Source organism: Chelmon rostratus, chromosome 1, assembly GCF_017976325.1.
Source record: "Chelmon rostratus isolate fCheRos1 chromosome 1, fCheRos1.pri, whole genome shotgun sequence".
Classification (NCBI taxonomy): domain Eukaryota; kingdom Metazoa; phylum Chordata; class Actinopteri; order Chaetodontiformes; family Chaetodontidae; genus Chelmon; species Chelmon rostratus.
Genome location: NC_055658.1, coordinates 20,204,191 through 20,226,672, shown reverse-complemented (window position 1 = coordinate 20,226,672; position 22,482 = coordinate 20,204,191). Strand labels below are relative to the sequence as shown.

General features: G+C 42.8%; 1 protein-coding gene across 1 annotated transcript in view; it reads right to left on the bottom strand.

The window, feature by feature from the left end:
- LOC121610400 (carbohydrate sulfotransferase 8-like) overlaps positions 1-8,735 on the bottom strand; it is a 159,669-nt gene extending 150,934 nt beyond the window's left edge. Inside the window, exon 1 of the mRNA XM_041942480.1 lies at positions 8,618-8,735. The gene's annotated coding sequence lies outside the window, so the exon portion shown is untranslated. The remainder of the gene's footprint in view (positions 1-8,617) is intronic.
- Positions 8,736-22,482: the final 13,747 nt, after the last annotated feature.

Below are 22,482 nucleotides of genomic sequence, written 5' to 3'. Positions count from 1 at the left end.
AATAAAACATCAGGTAATGATTTCTTCACAAGATAAGATAAGATAAGATAAGATAAGATAAGATATAACTTTACTGATCCCACGCTGGGGACATTAAGATGTTACAGAGAGCAATTAAAAGGGTAAAATGTGATGTAGAAAAAGAACAAGCAGACAATACAAAGGGATCGAAAATAAAAATTAACTATACATATGTATATTATATACAAGAAGATTTTAAAAACAATATTGCCTTGAATATGTGAATTGCACATGAAAGTGGATATGGATGATAAAATACAGTGTTTTGTACTATTGCATGGCATCAAAGCACAGTAGAAAAAAAATATATAACCACAGTAAAAACATATCACATAAATAACAATACATGCTTTTGCTCAACCATCAACTTCAACACACCCATCATTTTTGGGGAAATTATATAGACTTACATTTCTGGAGACCTGCCGGAACCATAACTATAACCACTACTTGCCTAACCTTAACCCTCACCTAACCTTAACCCAACGAACTAACTCCATGAATTTAATGATTTTCATTATGGGGACCTGCATTTTGTCCCTGTAAGGAAGGCGAGTCCCCACAATGTGACTGTGGAAACAGATTTATGTCCCCACAACGTAAGAAATACATGTTGCGGGCACACACACACACATACTATCATAGTATGCATACCATGCATTTGAAGGTGTCACATTGACACTTGTACTGTAGGAGCTGACTGAAGACTCTAAAGACTTGTGCCCATAACTATTGATCACTGTATCATTATTTAATGTATAATTGTTCAGCAGTCACAATCCAAATGATCTCCTCTCTTCATCGAGCGCTATAGTACAGACAGCAGTAAGACGGTCGCCATGGGAAGAAAGGGTCAGGCTGCTGATTGCATTTACAATGACAAACATGCTTCTCACTTGATTCCCTCTGGGCTGCTTGCCATCCTTTGCTTGATAGACGTGTCCTGTATCTGTGTACAGACCTCTGTTATTGTTCAGAGATGCTGGCTTGGCAGCAGGGTGATCTCTCTCTCTCTCTCTCTCTCTCTCTCTCTCTCTCTCACACACACACACACACACACACACACACACACACACACACACTTTTTCTCACTCTCTCTCCGTCTCATCTGTCCTTCTCTTTTCCTCCTACCTCGCACATAACAAGATGAACATTTTCACTTTCTCTCCTTGCTCAGAATCCTCCCCATGCCGCCTCCCTCTAATCCTTCCATGGAAGTGACACATTACAGCATTCTTCAGTTTAATGCACTTTAATAGCATTAATATCTGCTTTTGCCTCTTCAGCTGCAATAAACACCCCTTACATCTTAAAAAAGCCGCTTAAGAGCAATTGACATGGCAAGTGTACCAAAACAGAAACGCACCTCGGGTGAAAAGCAGAATAACTCATTGTAAGAGAGTAATCTGCTGTTTTTTAGACATTGGCACCAGCCTGGCGCAGCGTGGCACATGGTGTACTGTAAACAGACACTGAGGGAACTTAGACTAGGAGCAGCCAGCTCCCTGTAGTCCTTCCTACTCGCTCTCAGTGTGTGGAGGAGGTCTGCAGATACGGGAAGAACACAAGTCCCCGCCACCTTCTGTGCCACCCATGATGCTGCTGCAGTGACAGCCAAGGTCAGCTCAGGAATGACAGAGGGCTCCCGCATCGAGATAAGACTCTCGCAAACATCTGAACCACCATGCCGCTTTTCGAAGGAAAGAAAATCCTGCCCCTGAATTATTCAATGGGTCTCCCCCACCCTAAATAACAGCCGGCAAGCATTGTTTGACATCCCGAATGAATAATTAAGCACTGACCTTTTGTTCCCATTAGAGGTGATAGGTTGATAGCGCTGTACTTCGTGGGTGAGGCTGTGAGACAATGTGAAGGTGCTGTGTAGAGGAACAAGGAATTTTCTGAAAAATTAGCCAAACTCTCAGGCACAAGCGGTGATTCTTAGAAAAGAAACACACCACGTCCCTGTGGGATGCAGTGATATACAAAGATGCGGATGCAGTCTCTGTTGATTGTTCCTAAAGCACAGCCTGAAGCCATTCTTTGTCACTACTTCCATGTTCTCATAAGAATTGTACTGTAGTTTGTTCCTGACACATCAGAGGCATTTTGATTATGCCAGTCAAAGAGCTTGTAGTCAGCTCTGTGAATCAGAAATGATGTATTAACACAAATCCCAGCTCAACTGGCTGTGTCCGCTTTGGTGGTGTTCCAGAGAATCATGGTCTATTTCCCAGATTTGGATTTCAGTAAGATAATGAATCATAGAAAACCGTAAAGAGCAGCAAATCCATACAGTTTTTAAAAGTGGTATTTAATGGTTTGTTGTGTTAATGAACATCTGAGGCTAAAATTAATTTTTAAAATGGACATATCAAGGTTTCGTCTACTTAATGCTACTCTCTTTTAACAAACTGTTCCTGTAAATTCACCATGACATCAAAGTCCACCTGAGAGTGTCGCTCTGTGCTGATTCAGCTGCTGCTGCCAGAATTTTCCTGACGACGCATGATATTTACAAACAAACTAATCAAGTTAGTGGACATGCTGTGGCTAATTTTCCATATAATGTCAATGTCATAACCAATGTCAGATATGATGCTTGTTTGCTTTTACAAACAAAATGTTCTTGTTAGCTATGCTGTTTCTTACACATTGGTTCTTCTTTAAAAAGGACCTCATGTTTTCCACCTCTGACTCTCTAGGGGGCATTTTTGTCTAAAGTTAATTACAATAGCAACATTTTTTAAGCATGCACTTGTGAATGCTATATGCAGTTAGAATGACAGGATTGGTCGTAATCGTGGGATATATCCCATATTCCCCATAACCAAATATGCACCTGTGGCTGAAATCAGTCACCAACAGGTGACTGTCTTTTGTTTAGGACAAAATACATCCAAATGCAAAGTGGTTGCCTGGCAATGGTGGCACAAAATGTTGAAACAGTGGTCTGTGTACGATGAACTAATTACAATTTGCCTTTCAACACTTTCTTTTAGGCTACTTAAGGTTTTTTGTCCATCATGACAAAAGCCTGAGTGCACCTCCATATAAACTAATCTTTGTAATACGAGCTGAGGAGTCTTGTAACATGTCTGGACGCGTGGCAGACTAGAACCCGAAAGCACGAAACAGAAGCAGACAATGTGGCATGAAAGTTTAATCAGGTTAGGAAGCCAAAGGTCTAAACCGGGAGACCGGGCAAACAAATCTGACGAGGGGCAGGTAGGGAAATCCTAAGTATAGGAATCAGGTGAACCGGCAGGTCAGACAAAACAGGATTCAAGGATGCTGGAAAGCTAACAAAACACACTATGCTACTATTCACCTGCGTCTATCATGTGCCTTTAAAGAGTCCAGCCAACCACTTGTGTTCAGGTAGTTAAGAAAACAAAAATGTTTCAAGAATTTCCTTGCTGGGCACGCATCAGGACACATTAGCGTGTACGCTACAGAAGATACAGTATGTGGTCATCCAGACCACCTCAGCAAATGGTTTGAGTGATCAGATCACAATGCATCTTGGTGGTGGTGTTGATGGCAGGTGTAAACAGGGTGTAAGGTTTGACAAGTCCAATGTTACCTCAATCCTTCTATAAATGTAGCACTGACCGGCTGGAAAAACGTTCTTTTTGTCATGCAAATCACGTCTCAAAGACTTGTGGCAAATGCACATACATGAACAGAATGACCGCACATACCACAGGTATAATTGCATTCAAATAAATATGTATATATATACACACACACACACACACACACACACACAAATATATACTTTATATTACTGTTTGCATCATAATTATTATTGGATTTACATGTGCTTTGTCCAAATGTTTCTTTTGCATTCAACCATTCAACCGTCACCATCTCCAGAGTTTGGTATGTTTTATTTTTAACTCAATATGATCCTTCACTTCAGCAGGTGCAAGCAGGGGCAGCCACACTACAAAGAGTCAGCTAGCACTAGCAGTTTTGTTTATTCCCGGAACAAAAGCAGAGCTAGCGTTGCCATTACCGCCAAGCTAGCAACCACAGCAGAGACAAGTGCAGCCACCAACTCCTCTCCCCTCTCCTCCACCACTGCCGTTTTCACCAGCAGCAGCTTCCTCATAACCAGATGACAGTTGTGCATCTGTTAGCAGCCTCCCAACCCCCCTCTTGGAGAATTAATCAGCATAATTCCAGATGATCTCATGGTGGTTAAACCCAAACAGGTACTCCTGGATAGTTTTCCAGTTTGGCTCTTCTCAGGAAAAAAAAAAAAACTCACTTTTGCCAGCGCATGGCACCTAAACAGAGCCTGGCTTGAGCGCTTTGTGAAAGGTGATGCTGCGTACTGTTTGCCTTGTAGACAGTTTAGAGCTCATGCATCATTGGATTTAACATTTACAGTGAAAGGCTGTGAGAACTCTTTATCCACTTTGTGTTCACTGAGTATTAAAGAAGCATGTCAAAGCTCATTTAACTCAACTTGCTTTGGAGAAGAACCTGACCAGGAAATGCAAGACAGAGCGGAAAGACAGTTCACTGGGAAACGTCGGCTAAAAACCAAATGGGACATCATATCCAGATTGCGTATTTGAGAATCATTGAACTACTAACACATTACACGACTGTGCGTAAAGGACATTTAAAGAAGCTTCATGGATTAAGATAATTTGCAGTGGATTGCAACAAAATGGAACAGGAATAGACACTAACTGAGGAGTCTTTCTGAGGAGACACGTCACAGTCTTCTCCAGAAATGGCTTCTGCAGAGGCTTCTGGTTCCTTCCCAGTGTGAGGAGGAAAACCAGAGCTGCAGCACACCCGCAGTGGCACGCTCAGGAGAGCACCACTCTGAGGCGAGCACAGATTCTTAGTTTAAGTGAGAAAGAGAGAGAGAGAGATTGGGTGCTGAAGACAGACCATATTTATAGCCAGGGATAGGAATAATTCATTGTGATCAAAGTGCAGATCATGCTCCATTCCATCACAGAGCAGATGTGGCAGGATGAAAAGAGCACACTTTCTCTCTGTCTGCTCTCTAGCGGCTTCCCAAATGGAAACAGTGAGTCGAAGTTATCTCTGTGAAGCTGCTGTGTGTGTGTGTGTGTGTGTGTGTGTGTCATCATGTGATCTGCACTCGCTCTCAGGTGGCTTCACTTTAGAAGGAGTGCAACGCCTCTAAGATGTAACATGCAGTCGAAAAAAAGAGGTGTCCCACATGCAACACGTCTTTTCAATCAGAGCGCAGAGTGAATATCAGATGCTGAGCTCGCAGCGGGGGGTCATGCGCCTGCAGCCACGCGCCATAAAGCTCATCCACAACGACCACTGTACGTCACATGGCCCCTGTACAAGCATGTGAATAAAGCGGATCACAGAGTCTGACATACTACCATACCTCCATCTGACTTGTTTTCTCTGTGTTGTTCTCCATGCGGCTTTGATTTGCTGCTTCATATTATCAGTGAATACCGCTGTCAGTATCAAGACCACACGTGTGTGCGTACCTCCACAAACACACACAAAAGCAAGCTTCTCACCAAACCAGTTTCTTGTTTTTCATTTTTCTCTGACCCCTCATACACCCACTTTCCCAGGGACACACACACGATCCCTCTTCCCTCTTTACGGTCCCTCCTGTCTTTTCTCTCTCAGTAATGCTTTCTCTGCAACCACACACAGTCACACACACACACACACACACACACACACACACATGCTTGCTTCTTCCAGTTTCATTTTCTCTCCCTCCCACACACAGACACACTCATGCGCCTGTTTCTTTTTCTCTCTTTCATTTTCTGTGCTTTCTTTCATCTTCCCTGTCTCTCCTTCAATGCACACACACACACGTAAATACACAATTGCGCACATGCACAAGCGTACTGACGTGCAAGCTCCTTCTTCTCCTCTTTTATTTCATCTCCCTCCCACACTTTTCCTATCGCTACTTCCATGCACGCGCAAACACACACACACACAGAGGCGCTTGTTCCATTCGCTCTGATTTTCTCTCCCTCTCACCCACCCTTTCTCTCCCAATCACTCCATCAACACGCACACACCCTCACACACACACACGATTGCATACCTCTCTCTCTCTCTGTCTGTCTTTTACTCTTTCTCTCATCCCATGTCCCTCGCACATTCACACACACACACACACACACGCTACCACACACTACCGGCAGTCCAGCTTCCCTTACTCCCAGCTGGGCTTGGACAGCTCTCTTCCTCTGGCCTCTCTGGGCCATCTGGAGTGCAATGTCCCCCCTCCGCTGGTCCCCTGCCAGCCGCTGAGCCTCCCAGGATGAACACAGCATCTTCAAGCACAATTTGTACGCGTCAAAGCTCTGCTGTGTGTCCAGTGACCCAGCTGAGTGAAGTCATTGAGTCTCGCATTCCCCACCTCAAAGGAGCCTCATTCTGCTTTGATGACACCTGCGCTCCCCATCTCACTGGATGGAGGATGGTGCAGTAATTGATTCAAGCCGCTGAGTAACCTTAATAGCAATTACAGCTCTGTTTGTGATCTTGTGGAGGGTTTGTCTTTGCATGAGGATTGAAAATCAAAGTCTGGCACACAGGTCAAGTACCTGAACAAGCTTTTCTTCAGGTAAAAATGCACCTGTCTTGTGTTTAAATTACAAAGTCTGGCTAGATTAGAAGATGATCACATCTCCTCTAGTGCAACCATGCAAGACTCAAATGAAAATATGCAATGGAAACTGGCAGGAATTGTCACCTGCCCTTGTGTCTACAGTCTCTAAACAGCAGCATTCAATAATGTCATATCTTCTGACTAACTTTATAATCCTTTGGTATAAAGTGTCAAAGACTGGATGGATTCCAGCCACCGACGTGCACGCTTGTCTATTGCAGCTTTAAGCGAAAGTCTGCAAAGTCTCCCACAAGCCAACTGACTTAATGACTGAAATAAAAAATACCAAATGCATTTCAATACAAAAGTAAAGTGCCTTTGAAATTAAGTCGTGCCTTTTGAAATTAATCGAAACTTAAGTCATTCAGCCGCAAGTTTCGCACCTCAAAGGGGCCCTGCTCTGCTTTGATGACACCCACGCTCCCTCGCAGCTCGACATGGTAATTAATTAAAGCAAGTAAGTCACAGTATTTGCAATTACAACACTGTTTAAGATCTTCTAGATCTTAAACTTTCGAAACAATCTGTGTTAACTGACCACTGACGTACATAGCGAATGCGAAAAATCAAAGGAAAGCAAGCAGGAAATTTTGCATTTGTGACACATCCTCCAAACCCTCTTGTTGGATAACCAGTGAACTGCTGCTCATCAGTGTGATTTGGCCCAGGCAGCTTTCGCTAGGATTTTGTTGGACAACTCTCTGGAGGCATCTAGGTTTTTAAAGTCACTGAAAAGCTTAAGGTTGTGTTCAAGACGATGGAGCAAAATCATTTGTGGAATAAAATGCCATAACCCAGAATACATGCCTGAGGCTAGTTACTGTGCAGTGGCTGTTTTTATAGTCTAGCGAACACACCAGTCCTATGTTACACCCCAACAACAGCACACACAAACTCTGTCCTGATCTTTTCTATTTCCTATTTTTGTACTCCAGCCACTGGATTGCCAGGCGAGAAAAAAAGTAAAAGCCATTAAAACCCTGGAATGGATCACTGACCCTCATGATCATTTATAAAGTTTTTGTTTAAAGACTCTCAACACAAATTGATTTTAGAAGCCAGAGAGCCACGAGCACAGCACCTACAAAAAAGTACAGTACCATATAGATGTGTGCTGCATGAAGTTAGGTACCAGCAGGCAGCAAAGTGAGAGCCCGACACAAACCACCGGCTCCCTCAGTCACTGCTCCAATGCAAAGAGTCTTTACTGTACATAATGTTCCCCACACCGACTCCAAAAGCATGCTGTGTGGTGCATACAGCAGTTTTATCCTATGTACTTTATTTGAATGTAACAGAAACCAGTAAAGACACAATCATTAATGTCTCTCCAATGCAGAAAATGACCTGTCCGTTGTCAAATCTTTATGTGTGTGATACAATTTAACAGCACAGAAAACAAACTGCAATAATAATCAGTAGCAGGCAGTAATATGCTCCGTGGTCTCATCATTTCTCAACTGATGAACTATGTTTGAATTTAGTGCAAATAAACTGGAATGCACCACAAACAGAAATACATAGAAAAGAGAAAGACTAGTAGTTCTGCAATCATTCTCAAAGTTTGGTGGTAAAGGGTTTCAAAGCCACAATAGGAAGAAAAACTAATTTTGGGGGGAACAGATGAATGGACACCAAGGGAGGCTTTGCAAAGTACAATGCTCATTAATGGCCAGCATAAAGAGTGCAATCAACAGGCAAGCTGTGACATCTGTGGGTCAATACTTTTCCGTAGTTGGAACATGTGAGACAAACCAGCTCAAGCTTCTGTTGCTGTGGTCAAGATACAAGATCAAACTTTGAAATACAACACATGCAACACAGATCAAGACACCGAGCAGATAGCTGTTGGCTTTGGAGACTGTGATGTAGTATCTCAGAGACATGACTGAAACAGCCCACCTGCGTTTCTCCCAACACTACATGTATTCTCAGACTTACCTCACTGGAGCCACCAAATACCACGAAGCTCAGAAGCAGGTGTCGAGGTGCGAGCGTCTTCCTCTTCTTCACTAGTTGATCTGTTGTTCTGTTTCAGCACCACGGAGAGCGCGTCCGCCTCTGTGGGGGAACGATGCGAGTTTCTCGTTGACGCCGTGAACGCGTCCACTGTGCAGACTGAGAACACGTCGCCTTCAAGTTTGATGCCACCTCCCTGATGCTCTGGCTGGAGCAAACATGACTCGTCGTGCCTGATGCTTTTAGAAAGAGTATAACCAATCACAATGCCTCTCGCTTTTCACTCTCACATCTTTGCGCATCCCCCAAGAGTCTCCAAGGACCGGCGCCTGTCTTCCTCCGGGCGGGCACGGCTGCGGAAATAGTGACTTTACGACTGTCTTCTCCTGATATCGGAGCACATCTTCATTTGCGGCGCTCTCTTTGTCTTCAAGGCGATGCTGATACTGATAAAGATGGGGCTATGAATTTCCTCCCGCGCGTCGACTGGGCGCGGGAGCGGAGCGGTCGCCGCCTGGAGCAGAAGGAGTGTCTTTTACGGGCTGAGTTCATTAAAGACTCCTCTAATATAGATGAACTTCGGCTATCATCGTTATTATAACCCGTGTTTTCTCCCCGAATGGCGGGATCGCGGCGCGCTGCGAGCGGATACTGAGAGATGTGCACCGTTATAACAAATGCAACTAAGCTACAGTAGAGGCGGCATAGAGTTTAAACTAGATCCTTTATCAGAGAGACACAGAGATACAGCCGCTCCAACGTCATTAATCAAGTGTGAATTAGTTATTAATTATGATTTAGAAAACTGTCACTGTGCACGTGGGGCTGTTTATAGATGTCTGTATTTTTGCCTGAGAACGACTTTCAGACTTTAAAATCAATTGACTGTTCACATTTCAATGAGGACACAGTTGGCGTCCCCAAATTGTCTCCAACATTTAGCACATGCCTGATGGGATCTTTCTTGCTTTCATTAGGGTTAAGGAGGTTAGGGTAGGACTACATGAATGTCTCAAAAAATAATAATAATAAGTGTGTGTTTTTCAAGCCACTTATATATATTCAGTATTCAACCTGACGTCAGATTGCATTTGGCAGACTTTCCCATTTCCTCGGTCTGGATGAGAGGGACACAGGACACATGCACAGATGTGAGAGTCCACCTGCTGTCAGTTCTACGCCTCAGACAAGTGTTTCACCACTCATATACTGTTGGTTGGTACAGCACACAGCTGATTTCAGTGTGATTGTGACTGTATTAATTGAGGTCACCTCAGTCTTTTTCAGTCTGATAACAGCAGGGTGCCACTTCAACAACAGGCTGGCCTTACCTCATAAGGCCATTGTAACATATTATAGCCCCAAGCCAGTGAACAGCCATTCAAAAAGCTAACACAATAAGCTATTTAATCATGCGGTGATTTGAAATTGCAGATTTTGGCCAGTCATTTTTTTTTTTTTTTTTAAAGGGGGGGGGGCATAGTTGAAGGAAAATAAGAGCTTTAATGAAAAGAGAAAAGGCTCTGTGGGATAGATATGAAAAACCAGTGGATGTGCATAATTCATCTCGGACTATTTCATAAAGCCCTGCAGAAGGGTTTTCTTTAACCTGTTTTCTTCATTTAAAAAAAACCCTCCAAATACTTGCCCTACGCGCTGTGCAGGTGGGACACTGTTCACTTCTGAGGCACAGCATTTCTCTGTTTTGTTTCCTGCAGCTTGTATATCGCCTGTTGACCTAAGTCTGTTAGTATAGACCAGGTCAAATTTAAATCTTAAAGTGCTGCTCATCTCTGTTATCTGGCATGAGCTATTGGTGTTGGTCAGAGTTCACGTAATAATTAATTATCATTATTTAACCTGGTACGTTTACAATCAGTAGAGTATTTCACATTGAGACAACAGATATTTGTGTGGGTGTTAAACTCATCATATCATGTGTCTTTAAAACTGACAAATGTGTGAAATGTTGCAAATGCACCAGAATGTAAACAGTGTTTATTTTCAAATCAGTATCACATTGAATTGCACGTCATTGTGACTTTGTCTGCAAGTGGTCTTGTTTCAGGGTGTGGCTCCAAAGAAACATCCGAGGTTTCAGCCGGCACAGCTGGCACGCTCACATGCTCCTCCTGACTTGAGCACACCTCCCTCTGCTGGTGTTCGGCAGCAAGGAAAACTCTTCAGCCTGCTTTGTTTGGCTGCAGGGACTGTGGGTACAAGTCCAAGAACACTAATTCAGACCCACAGGAAGGCTTTGCTATCCACTGCAGCACAAGCAGGGTTTATTGTGGAGCCTTTTTAATTCACAAAGCTGCTGCATGTAAGTGGGGCAAAACATCGCCCAAGTCCTGAAGATCTAAGAGGCACCAACACAGCAGCTGCAGCATGTCTCTGCTGGGACTGTGGGCTGTTCACTGCGTGTGGTATCAGCAGGCCTGACTAGAAAATATACTGAAAATGATCAATGTTGCCTATTTTGCGTTTGTGAGACTGGAACATCAGTGCATGCGCTTTTAGATGTGACTTTATAAGGTGTCATTTACAAAGTAATACTGATTGATTTTCTCACAAATGAGACTGACTCTGGATCAGATTACCTCAGAATGCATTATTGTACTCTCAAATGTAATGTGTCATCTGTATACTTTTCATTAAAGAAATACATTTCATCATGCCCTGTTATTAACAGAAGAGCTATCATTCCGCAACAGTTTAACTAGTTTAACAGTTAACAATTTAACAGCGTCTTGAAAGGAAGCGCCCACATCTCTTATGTGCTTTAATGAACATGTAGTCTGTTGGATGGCTAGTTTCTGATGGATTTTGAAGGTTGTGAGTCTTGACACAATCCCCTGGCCAAAAGACAAACAGCCCCCTCATGGCACACTCATCAGTTCCATCCGCTCACTGCTCATCGCTCATCCAACTCTGGCATCTGGTGTTACTCATAATCAATAGTGTTGGGATCCAAAGTCGGCCCAGAGCAAGCAGTTGCCAATTATATAGCACCCACAGAATATTGTAACTGTCATGGGGAGAAGTATGTCTTTTTTCTCTCTGTCTGAAAATTTCTTATTGTCATCTACGGTTGGATGTTATGTAAAAACAACAAAAACGTGGTGTGCAAGTCTGTGCAGGTACAAGTACAAGTCAGTCAGCATTCTTGTTGTTGCTGCTTAAAAATCAGCCAATGACCACCACAAGGTCTGTTCTCAGCATCTGGCCTGCTTAATGTCTGTTACTTTAAATGTATTTGCATGTTCACACTTAATTCAATTTCATCTTTACTGTCTATACCATGCATCAACCTGCGGACAAATTTGTAAGCTATGGATCTCAAGTAATGAATGATTCATTACATTCTGACGCAAACTGTACCCAGAGGTGCAATATTGCCTTATACAATCTTCCTCAAACTTATTACAGACTCACTCAGTTATGGCATAACTACAGTGCTCTAAATTGCTCTTTTGGCCCAGCTGCCCTTTGATTGATTATGATAAATGGGCATGAGCAACAGTTTAATAAATTACACTTGCCAGAATAAATACAGGATTCTCTGTCTGAGTGGGATGTTTAATTCTTGGTATTGACTTGTACACAGCACACGAGCGTCTCCAATTTCAACACAGGCCAAAGCCTCAAAGGCTCACTATGTTTTCAGTAAGAGTGCTTGTGGAGTGGTGATTTATCAAAAAGATGTGACTTGCCAAAAAAAAAAAAAAAAAATGAGGGCATCTAGCTTCCATAGTTGCAATTTATTCCTTTTTTTTCATAAGCTAGAGTTTGCAAATGATACTAGAGCAGAAGGCTATATTTTTGGCACATCTCACTATGAAAATTCAACAAACACTGCACAGAAGCACCGCATAATTAGATATGGCTGAGAATATACATATGGCATCATCATGGACACGGCACAGACATTATGTTATAGTGACGGCACTTGAAGCGCTACAAATGGAGGCAAAAATCACCGGGTCTCAGCGTTATCCTTAACCATCTCTGCTGCACAAAAACTCCTTGATACTGTGCTCCTGTGATGAAGACGAATGCATTTGTGCTGCGCCTCATTTGAGGGTTCCAGTGAGGGTGCACTAAGCTGGAGTCAGACCCTAATCAATTGACAAGCAAGGAACTGTGTGGGCAGCCAATCCCCTGGCTGAGTACTCCAGTATCAGGGTGTGGACAAAAAACATTAGACAAAAAGCACTGAGGACATGTAGGATGAGTAAAGCATAGGCTGTACATTGTGTTCTCTGCATGCCAATTATCTTCAAATACTTAGACAGACAGTTCATGCAAATGTTTAAAAATGCAGACTGCATTAATGTAATGTCAGCTGACTTGGCTGAGGGTAATAAACTGTGTTGTTGCCTGTGAAGTGCAATATTTTATGCTGTGTTATCTTTTCTTTTTTGTTGTTGCTCAGCCTCGTTTCCTTTTAACTTCAGATATTTTCTTTGGCCTCTTTTGTCGGGGAGGAAAATAAACAGCCTCAGTGGCTCTAAGCATTGGTATCTGTTTCAGAGCACCTGTCTGCAGACTAGGTGATGTGCTTTGGGATGGCTTTATTTGGGTTAGGAGGATTCATGTTTGTGTCAGGACCACAGGATGACCTGTCTCTTCCAGAGAAGTGTAAAATGATGAGTTGTGACTTCACTTGTCTGGCAGTCATATATTTGACTCTAGTGTCTGCCGGCTTCCGCCTGGCATCCGGCTACCACTTTGCAATACTTCAGGAGGAGACAGGGTGAAAATGAACATTAAATATTGATTTGAGACATGGGCGGCACCATGGCCAGGATCACGGGCCTAACCCCCAAATGTTTTCACTCAGAATTAAGTTGCAACAGCTTTAAAAAGTGTGGAGTCGCTGTTTTGCCCCAGTGATAGTGTTGAAGTCACAGCGGGCTGCAGTAATCCTGCAGACTGCCTGACTTGCCCCCTCCCCTGGATGCCAAACAACGAGCGCAGGCGGATGCCAGAGACCCACAGGTGTGCCTTAATAATGCCACCAAGTTTGTGAATTCAGTAGCGGCTGATTATAACCATTAATTTATTAGCTCTTATTCCAGACTCAGAGAGAATATTTGTTTAAAACTGGACAGAGTAGTTTGTTTTGTTTGCATAAAAGTTTTGAGAATGCTAATTTGACTTATTCTAATGGATGCCTTGGTGGGTTTTTAATTATCTATATTTTTAATTTCCTCTGAGACCAAGAATTTTTCTAATACTGAACACAAATAATGAACTCTCATTGGGAGCAGGCTCACACATAAAAATCTTTCACAGCCTTTGAAACTTCAAGAACACATTCACTGAATCTCACCGTATTTCAGCCGGATATTGAACAGAGCATACATTTCTAAGGCAAGTTCTGGCGTAAGTGCCAGCGGACCCTGTCTATCTCAGGTGAATTCTAAGTCGGAAGCAGCTATGGAGCAACACGTGTTCGCTGCCGAAGGGAGCACTTTCATACCACTGCAGCAGCTGTCTGCCAGGCGAGGGTGGCGCCTCTGCATATCATCACCTTAAATCACGTTCTGTAAGATCACTGGAACACGCAGGCCCTAAGATGCAACAGCCTGGGATGTTTTTTTTTTTTGTTTGGGTTTGAGAGTTTTGTTCCAAAGTAGAATATACTCCATAAAAAAACACTTTGAGTAAAAGCAGAAATATAACTTTTAAAAGTTGGCAGGTAATGTAAGTTTTTTTTTTAAAGTTGCTCTGTGCTACATATTTTAAATACCCTAAATATAGTTTTCAAATATTGTTGCATGGAAATTAAACACCATGTATGAACTCTGTTTTCCCTCTTCACCCTCTATGCCCAGGTTTACCGTCTAGCTGCATTTCTCACTCTGCAAATGGCTTCCAGAGAAATTGCCCTTCAGGGTTTCCTACTGGCATTACCTGTAGCGCTTCCTCTTTTATTATTATTTTTTTCCGGTCAAGGGCACTTTCCCCATGTCACAGCAGGTTGTGGAGAGGATTTTGACACAAACCCCAAACCGCTTAATGAACCCAAAGGATCCGCAGGGCATGTTAAAAGCACTGCAGGGCTGCCGTGGCACTCAAGTCAGCTCCTTGCTCTGTCTAAGAGCGTTATTTCAGCTCTTTCTAATGTACTCTGGGGCTCAAACTGCACAACTGACCTGACCCAAATGAAACCGTTCTATCCTTTCAACTCTCCCCATGGAACCACAACAACAAATCCTGCCCGGAAAGTCATGCCTTCCAAGCCCTTTGAGATCACGGACACTGCAGGCAGTGCAAGTATTTTTGCTCTCTATTGCAATATTGGTTTTGTTTCTTTGTCACTGGTATATAGTCAATTGTGTTGATACAGCGTTACACAGCTGATGATGTAGTTTCAACGCAAACACAGCCAAGAGCCGTCTTTGGTGAGGGGGTAGCTTCTGTGCGTGAAAATCAAGTGTTGTTCCCAGTGTGTGCACGATGCAGCCAGCCACACCCAGTGAAGTGTCTGCTGTTGTATGCTGAGCTGTGAAGCCTCAAGGGAGTGTGGATACATGGTAGATTAAGCAAAGTGCACACTACAGTATGTATGAGATTTACAAACCAACAGTCACCTGTGCAGCAAATGGATTCAGTGCTGATTAGAAGTGTATGTAGTCTGCTTGGAGGGAGACATTTGGCAATTTTAACATTTAACAACATTCAATGGATTCCTTGAATCCTATTTGAAGAAAGCAGACAAACTTCAATAGCAAGAACCCATGGTTCAAAAAAGTCTATCCTACGTGTTGTCATCCCTATCATGCAACCTCTGCTGCCAAGTGTTTCACTGTGGGCCAGTTGCACAACGTCCCAAGAGCAGTGTAAGTTTGTGTGATTGTGCTCCACCGATGTTCTCAAGCACACAACTGTCAGCAGTTTCCCCAGTCAGCATCTGGATCCACCCTTACTCTGGAACATCCTATTATCACAGTCACAGGTTGTCATTAGTTCTGTTGAGTGGTTGCCAAGTGTCAAAAAGGCGAGTCTTACCTAATATGAGCCTGTCAGAGGGCAGACAGCAAAGAGAGTAGAGGAGAAAGAGAAGAGAGTAGCGTGCTGTTGATAGCGAGACGCTCTTTTGTTGAGACCATGATGGACAATGAACCCTCATCCCTGAGGTATTTTGGTTTTGTTTCTGTCTACCTGTTAACATAAATTAACTGAAACCAACGTTGAACAGGACAGATGCCGTGCAGGAAGGAGTGAAGTGAGTCAAGCTCATCGGGGTTCAGGTAAAGCCTGCATTTTTTTGTTGTTGTGCAACCGAAGGCATCCAGTAAACTGGTGGTGGTTGTATCTGGTACAGCTGTAAGGCTTACACCTCTTAAAACAAACAGCAACTTCTTTTGCCATTGCTGCCTGTGCAACCCATGCCCCCAGTAAAAGCAGATGCTAACTCAGTATCCCCAGGTGAAGCTTCTCAATCAAAGCAGCTGCTGAGTGAGTTTCACCATGCCTCACCTTATGACTCTGGTTGGACGCATCACAGCATGAAAGCAAGCAGCATTCCCCATTAAAAGAGTACTCCACCGACTCAGCACCGCACTCTCATAACATGACTGAACTCACAATGGACAGTTGAATTTTGACCAGTGATCAAAATGAATGAAGCAGAATCAGAGCTATCGTCTCTTTTACTCCATACATTCTTCTTCCTTGCCAAAATCTTGCACCCACATTACCCACTGAGGCCAGTGCACTGAGACCACACTCCCGCGACCCCTGCCCTGATATCTGCTGTTCACTGCTTTTTCAATGTTCCTGCCTCCCCTGTTGTCTTCTGCCTTTTCCTCACAAGACCACAAACAAGTCAGACGAGCATCCTGTGATGCCTCCCAGGCTCCATCCAATCCTACACCCCAGGTCTCATCTCTTTCATTGACTCTCCCCTCTGTGCACCCATGACCCTCTGCCAGTTAGGCCAGTAGGCATTGATCTGGCCCCTTGCATTCTCCACTGCCTCAAGTTACACCAGGATGTTTTAAAATGATGTATGTTGACACTATTTCACGGATTTATTTTCCTGAGGGTTGCTTGTTCTGCTATTTAGCTGTTGTTTAAAAGATGCAAAAGTCTTTGTAGGCGGGTGAGTGATGTAAGGCAGCAAATGAGAAAAAGTTTTGTAGGAAATGTACAACTGTATTGACGTAAGCTGCACGGAAGAAGAGATTTAGGCACACAGTGAAGTCCCTGCTGTTGTGTGTAGGTTGAGAAAAACATTACATAAGGTTACATCAAAGCGTACCCTTGGCGCTTGCAGTCTTCATTTTGAACAGCTGCATAATTAAAACAATTCATTGTGATGTCATCATTCATGCCATTTATTGGAGAAGGTGCCACCTACCAACATGGTGATGCATCTCCTAGTTTAAACTATTTGACATCACTGAGTTAGAAAGCACAGCATCGTGCTCAGTGGCTGAAGCAAAGCAAGCACAAGAGGACGTTTTTCTGTTAACGCTAAGAGTGCTTCACAGCATATTTAATTCAGGGCAGGTGATGCCCATTAAATATGCATGCTTTGGCTATTATCTTGGAAAGTCTACCGAAGAGAGGCACCTTTAACAAGTGTGTGCTCGGATTTTTGCTCATTAAAGCGTGTGATACAGCTCTATGCGTGACCATAGGAGGAAAGCAAATACACTGCATCTTTATGAAGCGTGCTCCCTAAAGTATCATCACCTCATCACATAATCTGTCTGAAATATGAACCGATAAGGAGGAAGTTATATGAAACTCTCAGGTCTGAGGGTTTCTTTCGCGCGCTGATAAGAGATAAAATCTTTTTTGTACTTGGGGGCGTTCTGTCCACTTCTGGACTCGCTGCACCGACCCACTTGCCCCCGTTCTATTAGTTACCCTCCTGAGAGGCAGAGCAGCAGCTGTCCTCAGCCAATCATCCATCACTGTGTCCTCTGGGTGTGGGTGCAGGAAAAGAGCAATGAGCAGCAATCCTATCTATCAGCCTCCAGAGGCGGTGGGGCCGAGTTCAACTTGGTAATGAATTTAGTCTATGAACAACAAGTTTCACTAAAGCTTACTTATAGCATCACTTTAAAATTGAATGTATTAGTTTCTGGCTCTGTTTTCATTCACCACTTCTTAACATACTCTGCACAGTTTAGGAATATTCATGTGGAGTAATTTGCAGCTATGGTGTCGTGAGTTTATCAGCACCTTTACAGGTAGCAGCAGTGTCACAGCACCGCTGCTCTCAGACCCTGAAAGGCTCTTTCTAATTTATATGTGTTGACTTTTACCATAACTTGATTTTCTTCAAAAAGCTAAAAAAAATTGCTTTGCATTAAACCATTGAATTCGGTTGTCTCTGCTGGGTTCTAATGTCCACCAGAAGCGTTGTGAAGCAGAATGTCTTCAAGCTGTTTCTGCTGCTTCTGTTCTTAGCGGTCACATTTTTAGTATTGTTTAGTGTTATTTTGACAACATACTGCGTGGCTGAATTTTGCAATCATTGCACACATCACTCCTTTTTATCTGTGTTTTGGATGAATAGAGTACATTAGCTGAGCTACATAACAAACAAGCAAAACAGGTTTTATGTCTACAAAGACAAAGACAAATAATTAACAGCTAATGGTCAGGAACAGGTCAGGAAAAATAAACCTAAGATAGTGATGTGGAAAAATCTGGTGGACATTTGCATACTGGTTGAGTGGCAGTGGATCATCTCCATTAGCTGCAACTCTCCACCACTAAGTTTAGTGAGGTCTTCCATATATCATGTGGGTGGCATTTTGCACTGGTTTCTCCATCTTTAAGTACATATTTTCATTCTGGTGCATCCTAAAGGCTGAAGAATGAAATATTCTCAGCATTTACAATAGATTCATGGTTCATGTAGGATGTGCCTTGCACGTCAGTGGAACAATTCTTTTGCTAACAACACACAAGTTATTGTACCACAGATATGGCTTTAACTGTCCTGCCTGATATTGTTGTCTATACACTGTCTACACTCAATAAATCAGTTCAACTGATCAAAGTAGTGGGATGTTGATAGAAATCAGACACGTTTATTCTGAAAAATGGGATCACTTTTTGCTTGTGTTGTTTACAGCAACAATGCTGCTGCTTTAGCCCAGAATGGTGAATATACAGTAGAAAGCTGTAGTGTATTGTTTGTTAATTCTGTCATTCTGATGTGTTAAAGTGTTCCTGACACTGGGAGATGACTTTGGGTGTTCAGTTGGGGTTGAACATGAAAAGACATCTGCATTCTCTGTGGACCGAGAAACAGGAACACGGGTGATGGCTGCTTTTATGAGGGCCTTCCGCTGGGCTTTTAGAGTGATGGAGGCGGTGATGGAGCAGCCTCTCCCACTCCAGGCAGCCTGAGAGCATCCAGCAGCAGAGTGTAAATCATTCAAGGCACCTTAGCTTCATCACACCAGAAAGGAGTGGCCTCATTTTTAAATGAAAACATTTCAATTCGGATATGGAATCGTGTGTAGCATTCGTCCTTTTTGGTGTGTGGAAAAATGGCAGTGTTCTGAAACTGATTCCATAGACTTTTATCTTTGCACAGAAGCTCAGCTTACAGCAGCAGTGCCTGGTATGACTTTAATCAGCAAATTGAATAGGTGTATCCAGCTTATCAGAAAAAGGCTCTCACACACTGTAGAGCTCCAGTAAATGACTGCTTCAGTGTGGGGCTGATCACAATGAAAGGAATTTACTTTCCTCTATTGTAGATTCATATGTATTTATTCAGCTCCTGGCTCTGATGCGAGCCTTAAAAGTTCCTCTGTTGGGCTAATTATGGCTTTGCTGGCTTATCTTTCTGACTATTGTGGTGGTTATGGAAGCTTGCCTACTGGGACACAGCATTTCTCACACAGTAAGCGTCTTATTTTTCTTAGATATCGCTGCTGATATAGCTGTAATGGGAGCAACAGTAAAGTATTAGCTGTTACATTCTTAATTGCCTGCGAACAGCTTGTGAGGCATCTTGCCCAGTAACGTGCTGTGAGAGAGGAAAATAAAAGAAAGTATGTCAGGGCCAGAGCCATTCCCATAATGACATTAGTAACTCCCTTTTTCATTGCATCAGTTTGGGAAGAAAGGCCAGCTGATACTTGGATCCATGCTGTAAAACTTGACCACACCGCCTCTGCTTTAGCTCGTCCCTCTGACACTGTACTGAAAGCTCTCAGTATTCTGTCACTCATTTAGTGTCTTTGCAAGCAGCAGGTCCATTTGACTTGCATGCCTTTGGTGCGTGGGAGGACACTTGAGCACCTGAGTGAAGCCCGTGCCAACAATATGAGTTCATACAAACTCCACAAAAAAGCTAAATGAAACCTGTGTCCTTCTTGCTGTGACACGGCGGCGCTAAGCACTGAGCCACAGTGGCTCTGTGGCATTATGCCATCACAGTCAAGCTGTATCATGCCGTGACGGATGGAGGACAGTTGCACTCCCTCTCCCTGCACTGAGCCATCCCACCTGACTCATTTGCTTGACCTTGACAACAAAGTCACTGTGACTCTGACAGTGTGGAGTAAGCACCCTCGGGAGACAGCCTAACCACTCACCAATCTACTCTGTAAGAAGCCTCCACCACTGCCTCCCTATGGCCTGCTCATTAGAGGGTTGTGTTTGCCCATGTTGACGGGGTCTGCAGCATGTGAGCAGGGCAACTTAACAAAGAAACAACACTGTCAGGTGTAAAATGAGTGGAAGCTTTTTTTTGTCTATATTGCCAGCATACAAACAGAATTATCATCAGTTAGAAATTTTGAGTATTTCTCAAGATATCTTTATCCCCTAAGTTATTCATAGCCTTTATGCAAGATTTAGAAATTCTGAACAGAAAACAATCGTGTCGAATTAAATATGCACCATTGTTTGTCCTTAACAACGATAACATCATGGCTATCTATGTATGTTTCCCTCAGTCTTCCACTGTGAAAGAACAATGCCCTCAGGATGATATGTCCATGGAAACAGCCTGTATCCCTCCAGACCTGCATGGTAATTAGCTTCTTGTTAGCTGTCTTTCTGCAGCATATGGTGCATTAAGATTAAATATGCATGCTTTGCTTTGACACTTACCCTATGTCTCTTAAGATGAAACACCTGCTTGTTTGGAGAACATTTGTAAAAGAGGGAAGCTGGACAAAGTGACATAGCGAGGACTGTCAGCGAGATTAAACCTATAAAAAAGTTAGATTCTCGACTTACAACTTGATTATTTTTACTCTGCTTCTTGTAAACTCTGCATTACAGCCTTTGTTTCCTGAAGATGACAGAATAATTACTCGTCTTCACAGCATCAGAGGATTTTCTTTTCTTTACTCAATGCCAAAGGGTTACTGTGAACATCCTAATAATGCAACACTACATTGCAGGAAGTTGTCCAGGTATGGACTACTGATGCATCCTGGGGGTTGATTTTTCTTCTTGAGTAAGTGATGAATATATCCATTTTGTATTTAGACTAAGGATGCTGCTTTCTTGCCTTATGAGCTGCCATGTTGAGTGTGCAATTAGAGCAATAATTTTTGTGTGTGTGTGTGTTGTACATGTAGTGCAAAGCAAAACTGGAGCACAATGTTGGCTTCTGAAACAAGGTCAAGGACATACTTGGCAATTTGTGAAAATCAGAGGCAGGTGAATTTTTCCAAACGTCTTGTGAAATGGAATTGAAATAGAAATAAATTATCAGCTACAACACCACATGTTGTATTGTAGATTTAGACAGACATCTAATAAACATAGAGTTTATGTGATAAACAAAAAGTGGAAGTTTAGTGTGAAACATACTCACTTTCCTGTGAACTAACTTGCCTTTTGGTTGTTGCACTGAACTCACAGTTTGTCCACATTAGTCTGTCTTGTTGCTTGACCAGACTGTTTAGATGTTCAGCTCCTCTGGCCCTCTGTCAGCTCTGCTGAACTGCATCTGTCTGCTTCTGTGCAACAGTAAAAGCGCGACATACTGCTTTGTGAGTGCTGATGACTTCATTTGCGAGCTGAGCACACTAATTCTTTTGTTTGAGCAGTTTTTTTTTTGTAATATGTTTATTGCTTTTTATAATGGAAAAAGAACACAGGACAAACAAATAAAAGAGAGAAAAGAAAATGGCCCTCCCCCACCCCCAAAATTAACAAGTTGAACCAAACAGGATAAGATCATCATATACAAAAGTAGCAAAGACCACAGTCATAACAACAAATTATACATACATATTTTAAAAGAAAACTGTACAAAGTGAGTAGTAAAATAAGAAATATACACAGCAAGGCATTTCACAATGGTGGACACATTAGTCCAATCGTTGAAATAGTTGCAGCACCGGGTCCCACATCTTTTTAAACATGTCTCCCCTGTCTTCATTAAAAAATCTCAGTCTCTCCAGGTGAAGCATATTCCCCATTTCTCACCATTTCTCCGACCTCTATGCCCGGAGGATTAACTTTTGCAATCGTAGTTCCAGATAAGACAGCCTTCTTCTCATATTTATTGGCAGAAGACAAAGGGGTAGTTGCCCCGAGAACGGCTATAATCAGGTCAGGCTCCCAACATTTCCTGTAGGCCATAGAGAAGCAATGAAAAAATACTCTTCCAATGTGTATATAATTTGCTGCACGACCAAAAAGAATCACTGTGCAGTCTTTCTTTCTTTGAGCAGTTTGTTTGGGACAGTGCTCCTTGTTAAATTGACATGTTCACATAAGACTTGGCTTCCACATTTGTTGTCTCAGATGAAAGAATACTTTTCCCTCAAAATGCCTCCCAAGACACTTGAAAAAGAAGGAGACTCACTATATGACGCAGGGCTCAACTTTATCACAAT